Here is a 27,810-nt window from a genome sequence, read left to right on the forward strand (position 1 = left end):
CTCCTTTTTCTAGCTGCTGCTTGTCTGATGATGGGTCATGGTTAGTCTTTCTCTTGGAATACGCTTTGCAGAAGGGAACTGTCTTGCCCAAGATTATGCCCCTCCCTGGGGACAGCAACCTCAGAGCCCCTTGTGGGATGTGCCAAAGCCTCTGTGGCAACACCATCACCATGTTGTAGGTGTTGTTCCAAAAGAGGAAAACATTATATTTTCATCTTAGTTTCCTGTGAGTAAAATGGGGATATTAATGATGTTAGAGGGTATTGTCAGGATCAATTCAGATAATTCATGTGGCCCTGGCTGGTGTGGCAATATTGGTTGGGAGCCATCCTGTAAACCAAAAGGTCATGGGTTCGTTCCCTGGTCAGGGCACATGGAAGAGGCAACTGATTGATGTTTCTCTTTCATACCAATATTTCTTTCCCCCTCTTTCTCCTTCCCTTCTTCTCTCTCTAGAATCAATAAATGAAAAATTAAAATAAATTTGTTTATATGAAAGTACCTTGTAATAAAAATCTAGTTTTTGTTTTTTACTTGATTATTTTTGTAGATGCCTTTGCTTGCTTGTTTGTTAAAGCACCTATGTTGCAGTAAAATCAGCAATTCTTTTTGGGCTTTCAGTTTTTTCTTTTATTTTACTGATAATACACAAGGAAATAGGAAGCCAGTACTAACAGTCAAAGTTAAATGAGAAAAATTAATTATAGTTTCCTAATTGATATAAATTTTATCTTTATTATAAGTTGTAAATTACTTAATGAGAGACAGGAATTTATACAAATGATATAAGAATGAAGATACATTTGTCTGGAACTTTTATTTGTGAATTTAAATTTCACCTCTGAAAGGAAATCTTTCTTTAAAAAAATAAATTTAATCTCTTTTACCACATGATGGTAGTGTTGCTTCTCTTGTTAAGCCACAAAACTAGATTTCAGCTGCTAGTTAAAATCACAAAAATTATATTTCTCCAAGGAGACCTAGCAATAAAACATTAGTTTCACAAAGAAAAAAAGACTCCTACACATTTATGTTATTTTTAAAGAGCAGGAAACATCAATGCCAGTGTTTTCCTGAGGAGAATTGCCATTTCTTCTTCAGGAAACAGCTTTGCACGTCAGGAACATTCTTATAATCTCCTTAAGGGACTTTTGTTTTAGGTATTGTCTTTCAAATTACTGCTTCTTTTAATTGGGTTGGCCAATATAATTTGTTTTTTGTTTTTGTTTTTAACTGATGTAGATATTTATCTTGAAAAAGAGAAATTTTAAATGGCAGTCATGCTGATTGTATTCCACATAATCATTTACAGTGGTTTTAGAATTAGAAGTCAACTTGGAAGTTGTCTCCAGTGACCCTTGATTTGCATGCAGTGATTTCTTTTGCATCATTCAGAACAGATGGCTGTACAATTTGTCAAGTGCCTCCAAGGATGTCCTTTAAGGCAGCCTCTATTAATTGTAAGACTTCTGGAAAAGAAACTGGTTTGCTATTGTGCTCAAGACAATGTGGTGTTGCTTGGAAGCTAGGAAACTTCTGTTTGCTTAAATTTAAGCCATTTCATTTGTCTGGAGGCAACCGTCTTGTTGAGAGAATGAGTCATAGGATACAATTATGAAATGTAGTTTGATGCATACTGTAGTCAGTCACAATCTGTCCCACAGATCAAAAAAATATTGAAGAAGTATAACAAGCTACATTTTGTAGTCTGAGAAATCTGGGTTTAACATGTCAGAAATTATTTTCTTCATGACCATCATGGATTTACTGAAATATTGAGACCTCTAGGATTTTTGGTTGCCCTATTCCCAGAAGTACAATATCCATTAATATTAAATTTTACAATAAACAGGTTTAATGGAGGAAAAAATTCCTTTGTCATCTTGTTAAGTGGGGTGCTGGTATTTTGAGAAAGGCACTCCTGTCTTAGCATGGTCTTTTGTATTTTCTTAGGGGACACTTTTGTCACTGCTCAACGATCCAGTGACTCTTTACATTACTGAAGGTAAGAAGATAAGAGGGAGGTTTGTAGAAAAATTTAGACTGAGTTTACAGATATCTGAATGACAGTGTGATCACCATGGATCCATGATGCTCAGTAGGTTTAGAAATGTCCTTATCAGTTCAGCAACAGCCTGATTATACTGTGGGGAAACCCACCACATTAACTGATCTCAGAAGAGTATGATATGAACCTACATCCTTTGTTACATTTTCCATGAGAAATTTACCTGGCAGATAGTCTTCAGTGGTCATTGCCCATGTCATACCATTTTTTGGGTACTTTATTATATTTTTTCCATTACCATTTATCCCCATTCTACACCCTCCACCCACAATTACCATACTGTAGTCCCTGACCATGAGTACATTTTCCTTTTTTCTGTATCCCTATACTTTTTAACCTTTAGCAACCATAGCTGTCAGCTTGCTCTTGACCTATGAGCCTCTCTGTTTTGCTGTTGAGTCAGCTTGTTTATTAGATTCCACATATGAGTGAAATCATATGGTATTTGTCTTTCTCTGACTGGCTTATTTCACTTAGCATAATGTTCTCCAGGTCCATCCAAAATGTTGCAAAGGATGAAATTTTCTTCTTTTTTATAGCCAAGTAGTATTCCATTGGGCAAATGTCTCATTGTGCTTTTATTCACTCATCTACTGATGGACACTTGGGTTGCTTCCATATCTTGGCAACTCTAACTAATGCTGCAATGAACATAAGAATGATTATGTTCTTTCAGATTAGTATTTTGGGTTCCTTTGGATATATTCCCAGGGATTGCTTGGTCAAAAGGCAAATTCATTTTTAATTTTTTGAGGTATCTCCATTCTGCTTTCCACAGTGGCTGCACCAATCTGTATTCCTACCAACAGTCTAAAAGGGTTCCCCTTTGTCCACATCCTTGCCAGTACTTGTTTGTTCATCACTTGATAACAGCCAATCTGGCAGGTGTGAGATGATAACTCATTGTGGTTTAATTTGCATTTCATTGATGATTAGTGAAGTTGAGCATCTTTCCATATGTCTGTTGGCCATCTGTATGTCCTCCTTGGAGAAGTGTCTATTCAGGTGTTTTGCTCATTTTTTAAATTGGTTTGTTTTTTTGTTGGTGTTGAGTCTTGTAAGTACTTTATAAATTTTGGATATTAACCCCTTATGAGATGTATTAGTGAATATGTTCCCCCATTCTGTGTGTTGTCATTTTATTTTTGATGGTTTCCTTTGCTACACAAAACCTTTTTAGTTTGATACAACCCCATTTGTTTATTTTTTTCATTTTTTTCCTTGAGGAGATATATCAGATTAAATATTGGTATGAGCAGTGTCTGATATTTTACTGCCTATATTTTCTTCTAGTATTTGTATGGTTTCAGGTCTATCATTTAAGTCTTTAATCCATTTTGAATTTATTCTTGTGTGGGGGTAAGAAGGTGGTCTAGTTTCATTTTTCTGCATGGTTCTGTCCAATTTACCTAACACCATTTATTGAATAAACTATCTTTGGCCCATTATATGTGCTTGCTTCCTCTGTTGAATATTAATTGACTGTAAAGGTGTGGGTTTATTTCTGGGCTCTCTATTTTGTTCCATTGATCTATGTGACTGTTCTTATGATAGTATCATGCTGTTTTGATTATTATGGCCTTATACTATAGTTTGATATTAGGCAATGTGATTCCATATAAATTTTTGAAATATTTGTTCTAGTTCTGTGATTATGTCATTGGTATCTTGATAGGCATTGCATTGAATCTATAGATTGCTTTGGGTAGCATGGAAATTTTAATGCTATTAATTCTTCATACCCATGAACATGGTATGTACTTCCACTTATTTGTATCTTCTCCAAGTTCTTTCTTCAGTGTCTTTTAATTTTCCAAGTAAAAGTCTTTTATGTCCTTGGTTACATTTATTCCCAGATATTTTTTCTTTCTGAAGCAATTGTGAATGTGACTGTTTTCTTAATTTCCCTTTCTGATAGTTTATTATTGACATATAAAAACCCAACAGATTTCTGGATATTAATTTTTTATTGTGCTACTTTACCGAATTCAGTGATCAGTTATAGCAGTATCTTTAGGATCCTCTATGTACAATATCATGCCATCTACAAATAAAACAGATTTACCTCTTCCTTTTCAATTCAGAAATATTTTATTTTTTATTCCTGTATGATGGCTATGGTAGGACTTCCAGTACTCTGTCGAATAACAGAGTTGAAAGAGGACATTCCTGTCTTGTTCGTGATCTTAAGGGAAATGCTCTCAGTTCTTGCCCAATGAGTATGAAGCTGGCGGTGGGTTTCTCGTATATGGCCTTTATTTTATTTAGATATGTTCCCTCTATTCCCACTTTTGGGAGATTTTATCATAAATGGGTGCCGATTTTATCAAATGCTTTTTCTGTATCTATTGATATGACCATGTGTTTTTTGTCCTTCATTTTGTTTATATGGTGTATCACATTTATTGATTTGTGAATGTTGTACCAATCTTGCATTCCCAGAATAAATCTAGCTTGATTATGTTATATGATCTTTCTGATACATTGCTGTATTTTGTTTCCTAATATTTTACTGAAGATTTCAGTATCTATATTCATCAGGGATATTGGCCTATAATTATTTAAGTATATTTTATTGATTATGTTATTATAGTTGTCCCATTTTTTTCTCCCCTTTTCCCCCGGAACCTCCCATCCCACCAGCATTCCTGCTCCTTAGTTCATTTCCATAGGTCATACATATAAGTTATTTGGCTTCCATATTTCCTATATTATTCTTAACTCTCCCCTGTCTTTTTGTACCTACCATTTATACTTCTTATTCCCTGTACCTTCCCCCACATTTCTCCCCTTTCTTTCCCCACTGATAACACTCCATGTGATCTCCATTTCTATGATTATGTTCCTGTTCTAGTTGTTTGCTTAGTTTGGTTTTGTTTTTGTTTTTCAGGTTCAGTTGTTGATAGTTGTGAGTTTGTTGTCATTTTACTCTTCATAGTTTTGATCTTCTTTTTCTTAGGTAAGTCCCTTTAACATTTCATATAACAAGGGCTTGGTGATGCTGAATTTCTTTCACTTGACCTTATCTGGGAAGCATTTTATCTGCCCTTCTATTCTAAATAATAGTTTTGCTAGATAGAGTCATCTTGGAATAGGTCCTTACCTTTCATGACTTTGAATACTTCTTTCCAGCCCCTTCTTGCCTGCAAGGTTTCTTTTGAGAAATCAGCTGATAGGCTTATGGGAACTCCTTTGTAGGTAACTGTCTTCTTTTCTCTCGCTGCTTTTAAGATTCTCTCCTTATCTTTAATCTTAATCATGGGTAATTTAATTATGACGTGTCTTGGTGTGTTCCTCCTTCTGTCCCATTTGTTTGGGACTCTCTGGGTTCCCTGGACTTCCTGGAAGTCTATTTCCTTTGCCAGAATGGGGAAGTTCTCCATTATTTTTTCAAATGAATGTTCAATATCTTGCTCTTTCTCTTCTCCTTCTGGCACTCCTATGCTTTGGATGGTAGAATGTTTCAAGTTGTCCGGGAGGTTCCTAAGCCTCTCCTCATTTTTTGAATTCTTGTTTCTTTATTCTGTTCTGGTCTTCCTTCTGTTCTAAATCATTGATTTGAATCCCAGTTTCCTTTTCTTCACTGTTAGTTCTGTGTTTATTTTTATTTATTTCACTTTGCATAGCCTCCACTTTTTCCTCTATTTTGTGTCCATACTTAATCATTTCTGTGAGCATCCTGATTACCAGTGTTTTGAACTCTGCATCTGATAGATTATTTATCTCCTCATCACTTAGTTCTTTTTCTAGAGTTTTGATATGCTCTTTCATTTGGGCCACATTTCTTTGTCTTACTGTAGCTGTTACATTGTAAGGGGCAGAGCCTTAGGTATTTACCAGGTTGTGGCAACCCATTTGGCTGCGTTATGGCACTGTCTCTGGAAGAGGGATCAGAGAGGGAACAATGACACTTGCTAGGCTTTTGCCCCTCTTTCAGTCACTCACCCCGCTACTCACAAGCAAATTGGGCCCTAGTAGTGCTGATTCCTAGATCGGTGGGCTTGTGTATGTTCTAGGACCCCATGGGTCTCTCCATCAAACTCTCTGTGAGACCGGGAGTTTCTCCCACCACCACAAACCCCACAGGCTTTTATAGCCAGAGGTCTGAGGCCTTACTTTTCCATGGTGGGACCCTGGGTTGTTTTCTGTCATGCTCCCCAATTGTTCCTCCTGGCTTATCCACACACTAATGTGGGACTGCCCAGTCTGCCAGACACTGCCTCACTCGGTCCAGTCTATTGCCTTGCCATGTGCCTGTCTGCCCCAGCTGCATGTTTCTGCCTTTCCTAAAAGTCAGGGTAAATGTTTCTTCTTTAACTCCTTGGTTGTCAGACTTCCATACAGTTTGATTTTCTCACCATTCTGGTTGTTTTTGTGTTTTAAAATTTTTTGTTATCCTGCTTTTGGTTGGCAAGGAAGCAAAGTGTATCTACCTACACCTCCATCTTAGCAGGAAGTCTTTTTGACCTAACTTTTTTTTCTTCTAGTGCCTTTATCTGGTTTTGGAATTAGGATAATGCAAACCTCATAAAATGAGCTTGGGAGTCTTCCCTCCTCTTGAATTTTTTTGGAGTAGTTTGAGGAGAGGTGGTAGTTCTTCTTAGAATGTTTGGTAAAATTCACCTGTGAAGTCATCGGTCCAGGGCTTGTTAGTTGGGAGGTTTTTTTTTTTTTATTACTGCTTCAATTTCACTGGGTATAATCTGTCTATTCAGATTCTCTGATTCTTCCTGATTTAGTTTTGGAATATTGTATATTTCTAGAAATTTATCCATTTCATCCAGGTTGTCCATTGTTGGCATATAGTTGTTCAAAATATTTTCTTACAATCCTTTGTATTTCTTCAGTGTCAGTTATTCCTCCTCTTTCATTTCCTATTTTATGTTTTTGGATCCTCTATCTTTTTCTTGATAAGTCCAACTAAAGGTTTGTCAATCTTATTTATCTTTCCAAAGAATGGGCTGTTGGATTCATTAATCTTTTATATCATTTTTTTGGATTCCATTTCATTTATTTCTGCCCTGATCTTTATCATTTCCTTTTTTCTACTCACTTTTTGTTTTGTTTGTAGTTCTATTTCAAGTTTCTTTCAGTGTGAAGTTAGATTGTTTATTTGAGCTTTTTCTTTTTCTTGTGATAGTTCTGTAATGCTGTGAATTCCCCTCTTAGGGTTGTTTTCTTTGTGTTGCACAGATTATGGTCCTTATTTTCATTTGTTTCAAGGTATCTTTTGATTTCTTCCTTGATCTCATTGGTGATCTTTTCATTGTTTAATAAAATGTTATTTAGCTTCCATGATTTTGTATATTTTTCATTTTTCTTTTTGTGATTGATTTGTAGTTTCATAGCATCGTCGTCAGAGAAGATGCTTGATATAATTTCAATCTTGTTAAATTTATTGGGACTTGTTTTGTGTCCTAATAAGTGGTATATCCTAGAAAACATTCCATGTGTTCCTGAAAAGTATGTATATTCTGTTGCTTTTGGGTGAAATGCTCTGAAGGTATCAAAATTCTTTGTTTCTATTGTGTCATTTAAAGCTGCTGTCTCCTTGTTGATTTTCTGTCTGGAAGTTCTATTCATTGAAGTTTATGTGGTGTTAACATTTCCCACAATGGCTGTATTTCTGTGGATCTCTCCCTTTATGTCCATCAAGGTTTATCGTACATGCTTAAGTGCTCCTATGTTGGGTGCATTAATGTTTCTTAGGATTATATCCTCTTGTTGGATTGCTCCTTTTCTCATTATGTAGTGTCCTTCTTTGTTTCTTACAATAACCTTGGTTTTATAGTTTATTATGTCAGATATAAGTACTCCTACCCTAACTTTGCCCCCCTTCCATTTGCATTAAATATCTTTTTCCATCCCTTTACTTTTAGTCTGTGTGTATATTTTGATGTGATGTGAGTCTCTTGGAGACAGCATATATATGGGTCTTGTTTTCTTATCCATTCAGCAACCCTAGTTCTTTTGATTAGAGCATTTAAGTCATTTAATTTAAAGTGACTATTGATAGATGTGTTTATTGCTATTTAATTTTAAACTTTTTTCCTCTTTTTTCTTTCTCTTTTTCTTCTTTTTGTTTTATTTATTTATTTTTACTAAATAGTTTTGAATTTTATTGTTGTTCAAGTACAGTGTTCTTCTTTTCTCCCCACCCTTGTTTTTGTCCATGTGTTCTTTATAGTTGTTCCTGTAAACCCTTCACCCTTTCCCCCCCATTATTCCCTCCCTTCTCCCCTCTGGTTATTGTCAGTTTGTTCTTAATTTCAATGTCTTTGGTTATATTTTGCTTGCTTGTTTGTTTTGCTGATTAGGTTCCAGTTAAAGGTGAGGTCATATGGTATTTGTCTTTTACCACCTGGCTTATTTCACTTAGCATAATACTCTCCAGCTCCAAACCACAATGGGATACGACTTCACACCAGTCAGAATGGCCATCATAAACAAAGCAACAAACAAGTGTTCGAGAAGTTGTGGAGAAAAGGGAACCCTAGTGCACTGTTGGTGGGATTGCAGACTGGTATAACCAACTATGGAAAACATGGAATTTCCTCAGAAAACTAAAAATGGAACTGCCTTTTGACCCCACAATTCCACTTCTGGGATTATATCCTAAGAACCCTGAAACACCAATCCAAAAGAACCTATGTACCCCAATGTTCATAGCAGCACAATTTACAATAGCCAAGTGTTAAAAACTACCTAAATGCCCATTAGTAAATGAATGGATCAAAAAACCATGGTACATTTACACAGTGGAATTCTATGTAGCAGAAAGAAGGAGTTCCTACCATATCTGACAGCATGAATGGGACTGGAGAGCATGTTTCTTCTTCTTTTTAAAGCGTGTACTTTAACATTTGTTGCAGTACTGATTTTGTGTTAATGAACTCCTTTAGTTCTTTCTTGCCTGGGAAGATCTTTATTTTTTCAATATTAAATGATAGCCTTGGTGGATAAAGTAGCCTTGGTATAGGTCCTTGCTTTTCATCACCTTTAATATTTCATGCAAATCTCTTCTGGCCTGAAATGTTCCTGCTGAGAAATCAGATGACAGTCTATTTGGTGCTCCTTTATAGGTAACCAACTGCTTTTCTCTTACAGCTTTTAAGATTCTCTTCTTGTCTTTAAGCTTTGCCATTTTAATTATGATGTGTCTTAGTTTAGGCCTCTTTGGTCCATCTTGTTTGGGACTCTGCACTTCTTAGGCTTGTTTTTTTTCCTTCACCATGTTAGGGAAGTTTTTGGTCATTATTTCTTCAAATGGGCTCTTGATCCCTTGCTCACTCTCTTCTTCTGGTATTCCCATGATGCAGATGTTGTTACTCTTCTTGTCCTCAAAATTTCTGAAGCTCTCCTCTTTATTTTAAAATTCTTTTTGTTTTGCTGTTCTGCTTGGATGTTTTTTTTCTACCTTGTTTTCCAAATCACTCATTTTATCCTCTGCTTTATCTATCCTACTATTTATTTCTTTCAGTGTATTATTTATTTCAGATATTGCATTCTTTATTTCTGACTGGTCATTTTTAATGGTTTCTATGTCTTTTTTCATGCTTTTAAGTATCTTTATATTTATTACTCTAAAATATCTCTCTGACAAATTGCTTGCCTCCATTTCATTTAGTTCTTCTTCTGGAGAATTCTCTTGTTCTTTCATTTGGGGCTTTCTTTTTTTTATATTCCCATTTTGCCTGCCTCTAAGTGTTTGTTTCTATGTATTAAGTAGATCTGCAAAGAATCTGGTTTAGATCTATGTCTGACACTGTCTGTGACTGGTCCTGGGAAACCTGTTTGGAGCTGTCAGTGATCCACAGCTCTGGCTCTTTCTGCTTGGTCTGTTTGTGTGCAGAAAGAAACAGGCTGTGTACCAAAGCCAGCTTTTACCATCACTGTACCTGGGGGATAGTCAGCTAAAGTCCCAAAGCTCTCAGACATTCACCTCTGCCTATAGACTTTCTGTTAAGCTTAAACACTGAAATCATCTCCAGCTGTACTTCTCAGCAACCCCACTTATATTCTACAGGTGGGGCAATTGCTTCCCCTCAGGCCAATGCCACTTGGAGAGCAATGTTTCGTCCAAGAAAGATGTCTTCTGAAGTATAATGAATGACTCAGCACAGGGAACATTTTGGCTGTTCCTTCAACTCTCTCCCCACAGCTACCAACCTCAGACTCTCCTCTCATAGTTGTATTCCACTCTGTCCTCCCTCTGCCAGAGCCCAGGCAGGGTAAGTGGCTGCAAAAGCTAATTGTGTGTTGGCCTTTTAAGAGGCTGTGTCTCTAGCCATCTCTCCCTGGTAGACACAAACCCCGCTGCTTTCAGAGCTGTGTGTTACTTGGTTTCCTTTCCTAGTTCCGGTGCTGTAGGCTGGGGAGCTGATCTTGGGGTTTAGACCCCACCCTTCTCAGGGGAAAGCCCATGGCCGCTGAAATATCCCTCTGGAACTTTAGCTGCTGCCCATGGAAGCCTAGCCAGCCTTCTCACATCTCCTCTGCACTCCCTACTAGTCACATTGTGGTGAAGTGTTTTGTTTTGTCTGTCCTTGGCTATAAGGGTTCTCTCCAGCTAGTGTTCAGTTGGTTATTCAGGATGATTTTTCCATAATTTAGTTGTAATTCCAGTTTGGTCCTGGGTGGAGGTTAGTGTGGCTTCCACTTATGCTGCAGCCATCTTGATCTCACCTTAGTGGGTATTTTAATATCAGCTCACTGAGGGGCACTGTACCAGATATACAGATGAGTCAGTACCTCATGGGATATCCTACTTCTGCAAATGGTTAATTGCTTCCATTTTGTATATGTTATTGTTGGTTATAATTTCACAGGTGATATTTCTGACCTTGGCCTTGAATTCTTTTTTGGGTCCTAAAGCAAGTTATGCATAATAGCTGCATGGATTTTTGTGATTATAAATTTTGTTATGTCTAAACCTAGAAATTAAATGAGTAATTTATTTTTTAAATGTGTGTTATTTGTAATAATTTTTCTCTGTTACTGCAGAGCAATTGGATCAAGAGAGGGAAGGAAAAAACATTTGAATTTTTAAATTTTGATTAGACATGGCAGACACTCTGATTAAACGAGATGTAGAAGTTAAAAAATGGAACAGTTATGTGAAAGATGGTGTTAGATAATTAATTTAGTCTTCAAGTAGAAGGCCAACTAAAGATTCACATAATGTACATCTTTAAAAAATCACCACTGACCTTTTTTTTTTTATAACTTGATGAAGGGCACATACTTTATGTATATTTGTTCACTCAGAAAATTATTTAATGCTTACTAAATGCCAAGAACTGGGTTAGGCATGAAGGAAACAAAGATAATTAAGAGGTAGCCTCTTCCTCAAGGTGCTTGGAACCTAGTGGAAAAGGCTAACAAGGAAACCGGCAGTTCTAATTAAGTAGGATATAAAGAAACACATAGTGCTATGATATACAGGAAAATGTAACTAACCCAGCTCTGTATTATATTTATCCTTAATACTAGCAAAGCATATTTTAGCCAATATGTGCTTACACTTTTCCAAAATCTTCCTTTTGTCCTAAAATATTTAAGATAACAGATAATTTTTCATAAAGATGAGATACACTTATTATGTATTAACATATCAGCATAATCAAGGTCTTCATTATGGAAGTAATGGCCTCAAAAGGTGACCTTTTTTTTTACCATTTGGATGAGGATTCAGCATCATTCTCCCAAATTTTCAATATCTCCCCAAACCACCAAACATTAAAGATACAACAAACATAAAAATAGTATGTATGGAATGCAGGCACAGCTTCAGTTAAGTCCTTCAGAACTTAGTCTCTGCTCACCACACACGTGTGAACTCACCCAACCAAAGTGCTGCTGCAAAGCTCCTCTCATTCATGAATTCAGAATTTGCTATTGTGTGGAAGTTATTTATGATATAAAGCACAAGTCACTATAGCAAAAGTAGAATATATGCTATTTCTATATGATATATAAAGTTATTATCCAAGATGTTAGTCACAATGATACCATTTCTTGCTTAAATTGCAGCATTTTAATACTCTTAATATAAAAAATACCTTATTTCACCTTCCAAAACTTCAGACAACAAACTCACTGAGACTATATGGATCCTTCTTTAGCAAGCTGCAGAGAATCTATGCTCTAAATCTTTATTGTAGAGTGTAGCATTAAACTAGTCAGATCCTATCAGTTGCTTGGCTAACATAAATGGTATGGAATAAAATTTTATTTGCACATTAACCCACCCAAATTGTATTTGTTGTGCTCCTATTATGTACTAGGTACTATAGTAGATACTGGGTTCCATGTCATCCCTATCTCCAGGGAGTTTGCCGTGTATGATGAGATGGAGACTTAGTGCCACAAAGACACTAAAGCAGAAGGATGAATACTGTCTTTCATGTGTAGAGAAAGGCTCTGAAAAGGAGGCCACACATGCCGATTCTTAAGAGTGAATAGGAATTTTCTAGGTTGTTAGCATGATATTTTATGAGGCAAATTATGTATGATTTGTCTATTCTATTCACTTCAAGTTCTATTTTTAGTAAGCCAGGTGAACAGAATCTCTATGCCTAACTGCATTATCTTGGTTTCTTGCAAAAATGCCTTCATTGGATTAGTTCAATATTATGGTCATAGATTTTTTTAAGAAGTGGTTCTATAAAGAATATGGTGGCACTATTTGTAAAATATTTTTGAATGGTGTCATATGTGGATTATTGAATATGAGTAGTATTAAAAAATTACTCCATAAGTAATTTTTTTTGCTCTTAAAAGTGTTTTAACATTTTACTGTCTTCCTTAATTAAGATAAATGCACTTCCTCATTTATTTCACTTCTTCATAGATAAAATATATCCTATTGGGTATGGAAACTGTCAAAGTCCCTCCCATTGAGCTTTTACATTTTCTTTATTTTCATTTGTCTCTCTTCTAAAGTCATTTTTTTCTAACTAGAGTGTCATCAGTTTACAAAGATTCTTAATCCTTTTTATTGGGGAAAAGGGGGAAAAAGGTATTCTTCAACTCTGGCTTTTCCTATTTACCTCTCTTCATTCACTGCCAAATTGAAAAAATGGTGTATATTTGTACATCCGTTTTCCTTATTTAACACTGGACTCTTATTCCAATTCAATTTGTCTGTCTAATGCCTCATCATCCTATTGAAACTGCTATCAGTAAGGAAACAAATACTCATCCAGTTACCACAATCAAAATCTACTTTCTATCTTGGGTATTGTTGTGGGCTTGTTGACAAAAATCATTAGAAACTATCCCTTGCTGACATAAACCAAAAATTAATGTATGAGAAGGACTTTGGGTAGCTTACACAACCAACAGGAGTGCTGGAGAACCCGGATTGGACAATGGATAAAAAAACAAAGGAAGGTGAGTAACAGGTTCCATGGTCAAGTCATATTTCAGTTGAATGCTGGCAAACACTGGACACTTCCACAGTCACTAAGCATGAATTATGAGCTGTTTCTATACATTTTCATCCTCACTTGAGAATGAAAAATCCTGGGTAGAATATCTAGTTGCCTGAACCTAGGTCACTTGTCTAAAACTCTGGCTATTGTGTACTTTCTCTAGTGGAGGAATGGCCCTTTGCCCTTCGCTTACAGCAGAATTTTCCCCAAGTAAAAAAAATGCTTTTGATGTTAAGCAGCAAAATTCAAATGTTACCTCCCATGATCGCTTTGTGGTCTTTGGTACCATTATCTACTTCCTCCTTAAAAGCCATTTTTAAATGTGACTTCTCGATACCTCTCCTATTTTTCATCTTGCTGTCTCCCTATTACCAATTAGGTAGGTATAAAAGCTTGAACATGGCATTGAATGTCCTTCATAATAATGCCTTTTGTATTTTGGTCATTATGTTTCCCTTACTCTGTTAGCTCCCTGTTCTGCTACCAGATACCATAACTACTTTTAATTGATGAAACTACTTATATTTCCTCAACATAGGAGACATCTGGAAAAGCCTTCCTTAATCTTTGTGTTTGTATTTGTCCTTCAAGGTTCAGATCAATTTTGTGAAGCCCTTTGAGCTGAATTAATATCTCCTTTCTCTGCCTTCCCTTGGTACTTCATCTAGTTTGTTTATGACTCGCTCTTCCAAATGGATTCTTCAAAGTAAGACCATGTCATATTTATATTCAGCACAATCCTGGTTGAATGACTTTTGAATCATCTTAAATTGTCTTTGGACATATTCTAGATAAGAATTATATGGTGATAAAAATATTATAGTAGTTGTTATTTATCATCACCCAGGTTTTTAATTATTCAAAGTACCATTGTTTTTGTGGATAATTAAAACTTTCTTGAAGTATCTTTCTCCTCAAAATCTGGACACACTTCAACAAATAAAGCTGAAGTCTTCTGTAGTGTGGAGGAGGTCACTGTAGTGAAATAGAGGGAAGAGCCTCTTTTTATCCCGTTTCTATTATTTTCTAGGACAACAGAATAATCCCTATGCAGCCCATAGTCTAATGTGATTGCTGGCATAAAGTTTGGTAGTGTCTTTTCAAAACGAGCTCAGCAAAACCCTAGATGGGCATCACTCTACCAGCTGCTACAAATCCCCCTAAACTACTACTTATGAATAACTTTTAGTGTTGTGCTGACATGTGCTGGTCATGGTTTGTCCCTCTCCAGACTGTTTAATAAGCTACAGGTGAACAGAAGGTCCTTCCATCATTCTGAGATTTTCCTTCTGCCTACCCAATTCCCATTTCTCAAGTAAGAGTCAAGATTAAACCTACCATAGCAGAAACATTCACAATAAGTAGGCAAATGCCATTTCATACTTAACTTGATTATCAAATATATCCTGAACCCAGGGGAGGTGTTTTCTCATGTTTATTAATTATTCTCAAATAATAAGTTGCTATGTAACTTTGAATGATATAATGTACTACATACAAGACACAATGTTTACTGTTGGATAAGAAAATATCTATGGCCAGGAAGATTAATGCACCTTCCACAAAGGAAACTAAGTGAAAACAACTGGTAAGGTAGTGGCAATGAACTTTAAGAATTAAGTGGTTCTAAATTTTAGACTCTAAGGTAATGGTACAAAAAAGTGTGAAAGCCTGAAATGGGCAAAGAAAGATTATTGGGTCTTCTATTTTGCTTATCTTCTGGGTTATCTCTGCCTTTCATCTGTCTGAGCTATTTTACAGCTCTATAAAGTTGCATAATACAAATAGTAATGCAAATGAATCTTGTCCATAGAAATGCAAATTGCATACTCTGGAAATGCAGTTGATTATTGCTCTGTGGGCATTAACCAGTGTTGCATCTATTAAGCAAATTTATTTCATCATTCCTCCTGTTCTGCATATGCATGGTTCTTTCAGTTTCCTTTTGTACCATTTGTAACATCTTATTGGTTCCTTCAGTTGGTGAATGAAATAAAATCTTGGGCACATGTGTTCATTTTATATTTGTATGTATTTTACTTGTAAAGATTGTCTTTAGCTGTTTATACTTATGATTTTACTAAAAATAGTTTAATATTGAATAGCAGGATGGTTCTCTCTTCCTTCTTTTCTTCCTCTTTCCCTCCCTTCCTTCTTTTCTTTAACAAGTATTAATATTAGTTGGGTGCATACTATGTGCCAGGACTGGGCACACAAAATCCAACCTGAGTCTGATCTATAACGACTTTCACAGGGACAAGCAAGACAATATGAGACAATAAAAATAATAAGGCCTAAGAGTTTATGTAGACTTGTATTTAAATTTGGGTTCTACTTCTTTCCTACCATGTGACTTTTGGCAAGTTTCTCAACTTTCCTGAACTTCATTTTCTTCATTTAAAAATGGGTTTGTTAGCAGTGAACAACACCAGATGTTAGACCTCTTTCCTTGAGACTTGACTAAGAAGGAATTCAAAGCCAAGACTCAAATACAAGCAAGAGTTTATTTAGAAAGTCACAGAGGTAGAGGAAGGGAGCCAGCTGGGCTATGTGGACTCAGGAAACATGTTATAGAGACAAAAGAAGGGCACTTGGACCTTAGGATGAAGAAAGGCAAAGAAAACATGCCTAAGGAAAGGAGAGGGGAAAAGGCGTGGGAGAGAAAAAGAGAGAGAACAAGTGCCCATGCACATGAGAGCATTGGGTCCTTTGTCTTAAGGGTTTTTAATGGAGGGGATTTTAGGAGAGGTCTCAGGGGAAGATCTCAATAAAATATTCATTAGCTCTTCAGGTGTGTCTTTTCAGGGCTGTGGTCTCGACTGATTGGTGTGCTAGGGTAGGGGAGTCATTAGTCATTGCAGCTGGTCCTGATGTTAGCCATGACGTGACTATGTCTGGTTTTGCAGCTTTTCTGGGACTGGAGCTGAGACACAGCTGAGGCCTAGATGTTATCATTATTTCTAGTTTGACTAAAACTCTGTTTCTGTGGTAAACAGGCATGAGGCTTTGTTCCTAAGATTATTTGATGTGGGCCAGAACCTCATTGCTCTGAAGGCTTAATGCTTAAGGGAGGGGTCAGGCAATGGCTTGTATGAGAGTTGTATGAGGCTATTTTCTGGCTTCCTCATTCCTCCACATGACTAGTTACAGGCCAGGGGAGGAAAAATCAGGGGGAAGTGTGAACTTCATGACCAGTAATATGAAAGGTCAGGAGGTCTAAACTGCATTACCAGCTATATGCTAGGTGAGGAAGTGTTAACCTTTCCACCCTGGTGAGCTTCAGTACTTGCCTTATTGTTTCTACTCTGTTCAAGTCTGCCTAACTGCCTATTACATCAGGTTGTACTAATTTCAACCTGTCATGGTTGTTGAATAAATTAAGATTATGTATGTAACTTCTTAGTACTTAGATGGCACCTGGTTCTTGGTAGGCACTCAGTGACTCAATGAATATTAGTTCCCACTCTGTACTCCATGCTCTCAACCTCCTTTTATGATTTAAATTTTTTTTTAATTCTTTGCCACTGCCCCAATAAGTCATTATTTCTTTTTATGGATATTAGAATGACAAGGTCAAGCTCAATAAACAAAAATCTGAAGTACTCAAAGTCTCAATTCAATACCCAGCTCAGTGAGTCATGCAGGCCTAAAACAAGAAATAAGCTCACAACCAGGAATATTAAAATAACACCACTGTAAATATTTAAAAAACACCACTTATGGTTAAAGGACTATTACTGTAAAAAAATGTGATTACAAGAATGACCTTATTGCAGAAAGCATAATATTAGTCTACCTTGATAATTACAGATCAAAATTTATGAAGGCCAAATTTGCCTTGTCAACTTCCTAAAAGCAAATGCTTCCCTTCCTGTCTTTGTGGGCCCACAGCATTTAATTTTTTACCCAGTTAATGTTAAATGTTCTCTCTATTATTTTTGTCTCCAACTTTGTTTGCCAGTTCTTCTTAGCAGCCAGACATGTTTGCACCCTTCTCTTTTAATCTTTTACTGGGCAGTTTAAAACTTTAAGTTATTCACAATCCAAATGAATATTGAATGGAGTATTCATTATGCACCTTCCAGTTGCCCCTTTTCTATTACTGTAGTGACATTGATGGATAGTAAAGATGCAAATGCCTATTTCTTGTGAGTTTAATCTAAGCTCTGTGTGCCCTGATATATCTTATCATTTTGTTTGGTAATTAGACTTCTCTGATGATGCTGTAAAATACATCTCAGTTGTGAAGGGAAAAGTCATTATTTATCATTAGATGGTGGAGAATATGCTCATTTCTCACTGCCCTTACCTGGGTAGCAAGGACAGAGTGATGCAATTTCAACCTGGAAGGCCCGTGCTTGATGTGATTTTGGGATGGAACAAATAGCCATGAAATTAATCTGAGAATGTTCAATTGTTCTCTTGCCAGGGCTTGGCTGGCCTCATCTTGGTATATGAAGTATAGCTTTCTAGGCTTTTAACTTCCTTCCTGAGCATGAGCAAATCAGGGGAAGATTTGTCCCTATTACACATTGTCCCATAAAGGGTGAGGATTGGGACCAAAAGGAAATGCATTAACAGGGGAGAAATGTCTTTTGAAGCCAAGGGACTATAAATAGTACAGTTCTGTCAGCATTGTATTTATGATGCAAGGCTGTTACCTAATGTGAGTTGGAGAAAAACTTGTGTAAGTGTAGTCCTGGGAAAAAGTAAAAACAAGCATCAACTCACAGATTCTATATCATAAGGAAAATTAAAAAAAAACTGAATGTTGGGTGGAGGTCACTGATTTCTGGGGGAGGACAGTCTCACTTTCTGTTTACTCACTCAGCTAGTCATTCCTGAGCTGCAACTAAATACTCAACACTCTCCTGAGAGCAAACATTATTCTGAAGTTTGGTAGGTTTAGAGAACAACTTTAGTGCATTCTAAGAAGGTAAACTCAGGAATTATATTTTATATATACATAATTAACCCCTTCAGTTATTTTACTGAATTTTGTGCTTTCCTCTAAGTTTTAAAATATATTTCTTTTCTCCTTAGGCAAGATGACTCATTAAATCATCTTATAGCCAAAGTAGTGTTGCTGTGTAACTTATATTTATTGTTTCTAAATGATGCAGATATTCATGCAGATAATATCAGAAGAAGCCTTAAAGGGCAACAGACAATTCTATACAAGTTGTGAAGTGATTAGTGTCTTCTTTAGAGATGCCCTGAAATCTTTCAGAAAGGTGTCTTTGCCTGTCCAATGTTAAATATGAGAAACTGGAGTAATTACCTCTGAAAAAAACTTTATGGATGGCCACAGAGAGGAAAAGTCAACAATTACTACTTTACTCAGTATTGCAATGATTTCTCATGCTTATTGATATTAAGTACGTCATATGGGTGAATACATATCAAGTACCTGGAAGAAGGTCTGGGGCTTGTGAAACAGGCAATGACTTCGTTAGTACTGGAATTATAGACCACTGGAATCTTTCATGCATCCCACTTTCTGATCAGTACCTCCTCTTCTTTTAGTTTCTTTCATCTAATTCTCCAAATTCAATAATCTTTCAGACCTACTGGGACCTATAATCCTTTGTTCCTGTTATCCTTTCCACTGTCCCTCACCATTTTGTGATGTCAATTTCCTTTTTTATACAGCTTAATTACTATTTTTGTTCATTATGGCCACCCCCCTGAACATACAGTAAATACTCTTGTCTTTTTCTTACTCTGACATACACTGTTGTGAAACTCTAACACTGGTAAAATCTGACATATGGCTGTATAATCCTGTGTATGAACAGGGCAGGAAAAAAATCAAAGAACATGGCTGACTGCTTTCATGAAACTCATGATGGGGACCTTTAATGCTGCCTGTCAGTCACTATACTTTCTGATCCAGTCACTTTCCCATTTCCTTAGTTAACTATCTCATACCTTCCTTTTCTTCAAATCTCCAGACCTTCAACAATCTTCACTCTTAGCTGTTGATTTTCAGAAAATAGCTTTCAAAATCTCCCATGATCAGATCTAGCTACCTGCCTCCCTTTCTTTACTTATATACAAGGTCCATCACAAATAACATCCCTTTTTTATTACAAACTCTTTTTTTTTTAAAGGTTTTATTTATTTATTTTTAGAGAGGGAAGGGAGGGGGGGAGAGAGAGAGAGAGACAGACAGACATCAATGTGTGGTTGCTGGGGGTTATGGCCTGCAACCCAGGAATGTACCCTGGCTGGGAATCGAACCTGGGACACTTTGGTTCCCAGTCCGCACTCAATCCACTGAGCTATGCCAGCCAGGGCTACAAACTCTTTTATTATGAAATCATAAGCATGTAATTCTGTAACATAAGAATATCATACTCAAATAAAATTTTAAAATTTCACCATATAAAATTTTAGATGAAATATTCAAATTAAAACTATAAATTATTACACCTGTGTCATTACCCCACCAACCACACTCAAGCAGGAGTTACTTCTGCCAGACCCTGTACTTTGCTTTGTACATGTTATTATAGATGACCTGTCCCACCTGTGTCTAAGGACAGCATCTTTATTTGTGGGCTAGATCCTATTTCTTTCTACTCAAGGACGTGGTCCCAGCAATTCTGTCCTCTTTCTCCTGTACTAACAATTTTCTCCTCTTTACTGGGTCATTGCTATTAACACAAAAATGTGCTCTTTTTGTCACATTTTAACTAGAAACTCTTAACTTCACCTTTTCTTCCTTTTGTAACAAAATTCCTAGCTAGAGTTTAATATCTTTATATTCATTACCCCTAGTCTATTTTAAAGGCACTTCATCAGACTTTTGCCCCTAATCACTTTATCAAAACTGTTCTTGCCAAGATCCCAATGACCCTCAAATTGCTGATAAATCTTGGTCCTCATTTTACATGAACCATCAGCTGCATTTCATAGTCTTGAATCATTTTTTCCAACATCAAATACTTCCTCATTTCTTGCTCATAACACCACATTTTCCTTGTTTTTCTATTACCTCTCTGGCTACTACTTTTCAACTTTCTGTGCCAGATCCTTGTTCTCTTCTTCCTTAACCTCTGAAAGTTGTTGTGTCCCAGGGCTCCGTCCTTGATCCTTCTTGTTTAACTAGAGCAGCAAACTGGGGCCTGCGTGCTGAATCCAACCTATAGCTGTTTTAATAAATACATGGCTGTATTTATTAAATACATTTATTAAATGTATTTATACATTTATACACTAATGCATTTATTTACATTTATTAAATGTAAATACATGTATTATTTATTAAACATTTATTAAATGTTTTAATAAATAAATATGGCTGTTTTTTTATTGAACATAACCAATTTGTTTATATGTTATCCATGGCTGCTTTTGAGCTGTATAGGTGAGTTAAGTAATTGTTACAAAAACCACATGCTCATCAAAGCTTAAAATATTTCCTATCTGACTCTTGAGAGGAAAACTGTGCTGATACTTGACCCACACTTACTCCTTCTCTTTCCGTGAATGCATTCAGAATCATGGTTCAGATGCTCTGTACTGATATCTCTTCATTGTATTTCCAGACCAGACATCACTTCAGAAACCCAGACTTATAAATCCAATGGCTGATAAAAGGTCTATACTTGGATGTCTAGTAGTAAAAATAGTAAACATGTTTGAATGTAAAATGTTCAAAATGAAACCTCTTACCCTTATCTTTAAAGCTGGCCCATCTACAGTTGTCTTCATCTCAGTTAACATCAACCCTATCTTTCCAGTTGCTTAGATGCAAAACTTAACATTATCTTTGACTTTTATCTCATGTTCCATATTCAATTTGGGAATCCTGATGGCTCTAACTTCAAAATACGTCCAGAATCTGACCACTTCTCCCCTTCTGGTTCAAGTTGTCATAGTCTCTTTCCTAAATTACTATAGTCCCCTCTTATTTTATTTTTCTGGTTTTATCCTTGGGGCCATTCCCTATTTGGGCTATTTGCAATATGGAAGCAAGAGTGTTTTTTAAAAAACAAAAAAAGCCAAATCATGTCATTTTCTGTTCACAATAATTTTTATTCAAAATAAAAGCTAAACTTCTTACAATGGCCAGCCAAGTCCTATATCTTGCTTCTATGCTTCCTCTTTAAAATGACATACTACTCTCTTTTTGCTCAGATTTAGCCATACTGAGCTCCTTGCTCTTACTTGAATATTCCAGGCACGGCCTCTTCTTCAGAGCTTTTGCCCTACCTTTTGCTTATACTACTAGGAAAGCTCTTCCCTTGGGTATTTGCAAGAGTTGATCAAATATCACTTCTTAAATAAGAACTAACCAGACACCGTATTTAAAATTGCACAGCCTCCTCCTTTCCAGCATTTTCCTATCACCTTTATCTCCCTTTATGTTTCTCCATAGCTCTTACCACCTTCCATTACTGTAAATATATAATTTAGTTAGTTGTGTTTTAATCTTACCACTCATCCCTAGATCATAAGCTCCATGAAAAAGGTTTTTTATTATTTATCTCTATTTTTTTAATCTTAAATCTTCAACACCTACAATAGTGCTTGGCATGCAGTGGATGCTCAATAAATATTCATTGCCTACACAAATGATAGTGTGAGACACAATATTATGTTATCCAAAGAAGTATAAAGAATATTTTTGATGTATTAATTAGGTACAGTATTTGAGTTTTAAATGCATTTTCTGTAGTGATAGACATTTCTGGGTTGTTCATTTGAGGAGTGAGGATCAATATAATGACACTAGAAGACTTTAAACATTTCCATCACTAAGATTCTATAAAATTTGTATGATAGATTGCATTAATATAGCACTTTAGATTAAAGTTAAATTGGAAGAATAAACATTGAACTACTAAGCAAACACTTTTTGCTTTCATTTTGTTTGCCACAACACTATCAAAATGTTTCTAAAACACAAAACTGCCTCCATTATGTCTCTGATATGAAGCCTTTTTGTTACTCATAATTACAAAATGGAAGAAAAAAAGAACACATTCCACAGGGTCTAATGTTTACCTGTATTTCTAGTTTTACCACTTTGACTTTGTTTCACCAGTATCAACTCACTTAAAGTTTCTGGGACACCTTATAGCTTTTTATACAGTTTTAAAAATATTAAGCTTTCTGAAAATTAAGCTTTCATCTCCCATACATGGCATTTTATTAGGTTCATCATAAATGTCATGTGCTTTCTCATGACACAGTCTTTGATCTGCTCAGTAGTAAGCCCTTGGCTTTCATGATACCTTGTATCTCTCTTTACACTCACCACATAAAAATATTGTTTTGTGTGTTTTCTTTCCAAATAGACTATGTTCACTGAGATCAGGACTAACCAATAATCAATTTTTTCACCTTTTAAATTTTGAGATATATTTAGATTTACAATAGACTTACAACTGCACCAAGCTTCCCTTTATATTAACATTTTTAAAAGAACTTTTTAAAAGACTTTATTTATTTTTAGAGAGAGGGGAACGGAGGGAGAAAGAGAGGGAGAGAAGCATCAATGCGTGGTTGCCTTTCATGTGGCCCCTACTGGGGACCTAGCCTGCAGCCTAACCTCTTCATTAACTTGTGATTATTCATTATTGGGAAGGAGGTAATACACTCTTCTTAGTGCATGATATTGTGATAGGGGTGTCACAGTGTGGAAATACTTATGTGATGTTAACCTTGAAGAAGTGCTATCTGTCAAGATTCTCCAAACACTACTGTTTCTTGTAGGAGACCATTCTGCCTGGTGTGGGCCCAGTTCCCACTGGGAGATGCACAGGACCCATGCCCACAGATAGGTTCTCCCACGGGGAATCAGGCCTGCAATGCTCCTAGGCCGCTTTGAGTCTTGTTCTTGCTAAAAGCCTCCCTCACCCTGAATTGAGGACATACACTGCAAAGTAATTTCCTAAAATCCATGCTAAACCTTCCAAGGATGAGTGTAACTGGTTCAACCACTTTTGCCTTTTCATTTGCAAATATCCCTCTTCTGTGATGTGATTAGTGGCATTGGCTCCTTGGTTTTCTGTAAAAGGTAACCACCTAAAGTGAATCTGTGCATAGTAAATGAGGACCATCATGTAATGGGCAGAGAAAGAGAAATAAAGGCCTGTCATGGCAGAGGCCGAGGCTTTTGGTCCCCTTGAGATAAAAGTCATGCTGTCCCTTTTCTTCCACAGGTCTCGGTAGTCTGTGTGAATGTCTCTTTTCATCCATAATGACGAAGACACTGCTGGCTGGTGTCTGCATCAATTTCTCCCTTTGTAATTTCTAAGTGTCATGGAGGAGATACTTTGAAATTATGTGGGTATTCTGTTTCTCTTAAACTTTGCCCACTAATTTAACTATTAGTGGATTTTTCCTGAAAACAAAATATTGTGGTGTTATAATGATGATTTTTTTATTTCTTTCATTCTTCCTACATTTCTTTATTGGAATTATTATATACGAAGAGCTTATTTTAATCTTTATTTATTCAGTTATTTAGTTACATCATTATGGATTTAGGATTAAATATTATTGGTTTATAATCCAGTATAATTATTATGTATTTTGTGTTTCAAAAGATTCCAAATTTGGTCATTGAGAGCTCCTCCAGTTGGCTCCTTTACACTAGTTAATACGTGACACACATATACATGTAATTATACATTTGTACATCTTTCTCTATGTGTGTGCATCTCTTAAAAACTGCCTCCACATGTTGATAGTTATGACTTCAGTCTTGCCCCAAAGTGCTCATTTTAGCCTTCTATTATTTCTTATTTTTAATGTTTTTAGTTCAACATGGCTCTCATTTTATATAATATATAGGGACTGGCACAAATAATGCCCCTTTTTTATTTTAAAATCTTCTATTACAAAATCATAAGATGTAATTCTGTAGCATAACAATATCACACTCAAGCACAGCACATGACATTTTAGGTAAAATATTCAAATTAAAGCTATAAATTATTACAACCATATTATTACCCTACCAACCACACTCAAGCAAGCATACTGCTGCCAGAATCTGTGTTGGATTTGTTCAGCCCTAGTGTACAACTAAAGAACTTTAAGAAATGGTAACACATACCCTTGTGAAAAACAAATTTACCACTATAGGGTAGTGTTAGTTTCTTTTGCCTTTAGCCATAGAGTATTCTGTCAAAAACCTGTTTTCTAAATTATTTAGTTCAGCACCTTTTTCCTATTATTTTTGTAGCTACAAGATTCATCTGTAATAAAATTAGATTCATTTGTCACAGTCTGCCTTTCATCCTTTTCTTGACATCCTGCTTCAAATAATATCACTTGATGTATCTCTTCTATTATTTATGCTTTGTTTTTATATATTTTTCTTTTATATATGGTACAAACACAAAATACATGATAACTGTTTTTGCTTTGGACAATCACATTTTTAGAGCAATTAAATTAAGAAAAATATTTTATCTTTGATCTGTTACCAGTGTTTTATTCTTTGTGTGTGTGTGTGTGTGTGTATGTATGTAGATCCCATATTAAATGTGACATAATCATTCTGCCTGGAGAATTTCTTTTAACATTTCTTGTAGTCTTCTGGAGACAAGTTCCCCCAGTTTTGATTTATTGAAGAAAGTTTTCTTTTTCTTTCATTTTTAAAACAATAGAATTCTAGATCAACAGATCCTTTTTTCTTTCAGGGCTTTAATGGTGTCATTTTGGATGTGTGTGTTTTAACTTGCTCAGCTTCTGATGAGGAATTTTATGTAATACTTAGCCTCATCCTTCTGTATGTAATCTCTGTTGAAATTTTCTTAAATTAAACAATCGAGAAATATATATTCCTAATACATAAAACACATTTATAATTTTTTCTCTAGCAGAGAAAGATTTTTCTTTGTCTTACTTTTCAGCAATTTGGATATGATATCCTTATTTTATTTTGTTGTGGTTTTTATCCTGCTCGGTAGTCCCTAAACTTCTTGAATGTGTTGGTGATATGTCATTAGTTTTAGAAAATCCTTGGACACTATATCATCAAATAATTTTTCTGCCTCAGTCTATCTCTCTTGTCTCTCTTTTTCTTTCTAGGACATTAATTTCATGTATATTAGGCTATTTGATATTGTTACACATCTCTTAGATATTCAGTTCTGAATCCCTCTCCTACTGCAGACCCCACAACTCTTCTTTCTCTCTCTTTTTCAGTATGGATAACTTTCGTTTGCCAAGCTTTGTATTCACTGATTTTTTCCTTCAGTGTGTCAAGTCTAGTGTTCAACTAATCAAAGTTATTCTTCATCTGTTATTGTTTTTTTTCACTTTAAATATTTCCTTTGATTCTTTCATACAGTTTTCTTGTCTCTGCTAAAGTTTCCCATTTGATCTCTTATGTTTTCAACCTTTTCCCATACAACCTTTAACATATTAATCTTAGATAATTTCAAATACCTGTATAATATCTGAATCTAATACTGATGATTGCTTTGTTTCTTGGGTGTAGTTTTCCTTGCCTTTTTGTGTGTTTCGCACTCCTTTTTTTTTTTTTAAATTAAAAGTGAAGCACCAATTGTAGATCCAAGATGGTGGAGGAATGAGTGGAAGTTACACTAACCTCCTCCCAGGACCAACCTGGAATTGCTACTAAATTGTGGAGAAATTATCTGGAATAAACAATTGAACAATAGCAAGAGAGAACCTTTATAACCATGGAGAGACAGAAGAAACAGCTTCAATACAATGTAACTAGTAGGGAGTGTGGAGGCGACACAAAAGGGCTGGCTAGGCCCCCACTGGCAGCAGCTGAAGTGCTGAAAGGATATCTCAGCAGCTGTGGGGGCCGTTCCCCTTGAGAAGTATGAGGTTTAAACCCCATGGTGGGCTTCCCACCCTATAGCATCAGAGCCTGCAAAGTACTCAGATAACAATCAACAGCCAAAAGCTGCAAGGTTGCTCTCTGCCAGAGATGGATGGCTGGAGATATGCAAAGAGCCATTTAAAGGGCCAAAGCATAAATTTTCCTTTGCAGCCACTTACCCTGGGCTCTAGTAAAGGGGGGTGTGCAGAGTGGACAACAGACGCTTGAGGAGAGACTGGGGATGGTGGCTTTGGGGAGAGAACTGAGAGAGCAGCCACCAGGATCCTGGTGCTGAGTCATCCCCCATGCTGCAGGAATCATCTTGCTCAGGCAGACCACTCTCAGAGCTCTGAGTGGCATCAGCCTGAGTGGAAGCAATAGCCCTGCCCCAGGAGATACTCTGCCCTGCACTGTGGTGCTTAAGCCTGACTGCTGGTTGCAGAGTGACTAAATTAACAACTGAAGGAGTCAGCCACTTACAGTAGATCTCTGGTAGTCTCGAGCAGGCTGCCTAAGGCCAGACTTGGACATCACTTGATATCACCAGAGGTGGATCCAGAAAGAATAAACAGTGGTAAATATCAGATACTGCTGAGGTGAAATCCACTGTGGTCTTCTCCATGATTCATGGTATTTTCTTTCTTGCATAGTTTTTTAACATTCACTTCTTGTCCTTCAAGTTTGTGCATATTAAGCCACTAGATTTTATATTATAGTTTATTTCAATTCTCATACTTTTCTCATCCCTCCTTTTACCCCATTTTACCTTCTTTCCTCGTATTATTTTCATTTTAAATTTTGTTTTCTCTTTTGGTACAACCTGTTTACATTTTGTACTCTAACTATTTTTCCCCCATCCAGACTTTTAAACCTGATTTTTCTGTCAATGGTCATCTCACATTCTTTTTCCCTGTCTTAAAATGTTCTCTCTCCACCTTTAGCAACCTTTTCTCATTGGCTGTGGATAGGTAGTTGTTATTTAATTTTTTCAATTTTATCTCTATGCCTTCACTATTCTTGTATTTCAGATCTCAATTTTTACTGTTCTCCTCTCCTATTCCTTTCTGCCTTCATCCTGCTTGTTCTTTTTTTGTCTCAAAATTTAACTTTTCCCTGTCTTAGTCTTTTTTTTTCTATTTTTTTTCTTTCACCCTACCTTTTCTTTTCTTTTCATCTCAAATTTTAATTTTTCCCTTTCTTAGCCTGGTTTTTGTTCCTTGCTCTTAGTAGTCCCTCTCTCTCTATTGTCTCAAAATTACTTCCCTTTCCTCTAGACATTTCTGAAACTTTTCTTTCTTTTCCCCCCTCTTATTCCCATCTCACCTATATTAATCTTAGCTCATTTGTTTTTGATAGAGCTGTGGTGGATCTTTTTCTCCAATTTGTTTCTTTTTTTATTATTTATTTCCCATTTTTTCCTTTTTATTTCTCTTTCTTACTTTAGTTTTTTATTTTCCATTTAAACATAATACTATATGCTCCTCTTC

Source organism: Phyllostomus discolor, chromosome 5 (genome assembly GCF_004126475.2).
Source record: "Phyllostomus discolor isolate MPI-MPIP mPhyDis1 chromosome 5, mPhyDis1.pri.v3, whole genome shotgun sequence".
Taxonomy (NCBI): domain Eukaryota; kingdom Metazoa; phylum Chordata; class Mammalia; order Chiroptera; family Phyllostomidae; genus Phyllostomus; species Phyllostomus discolor.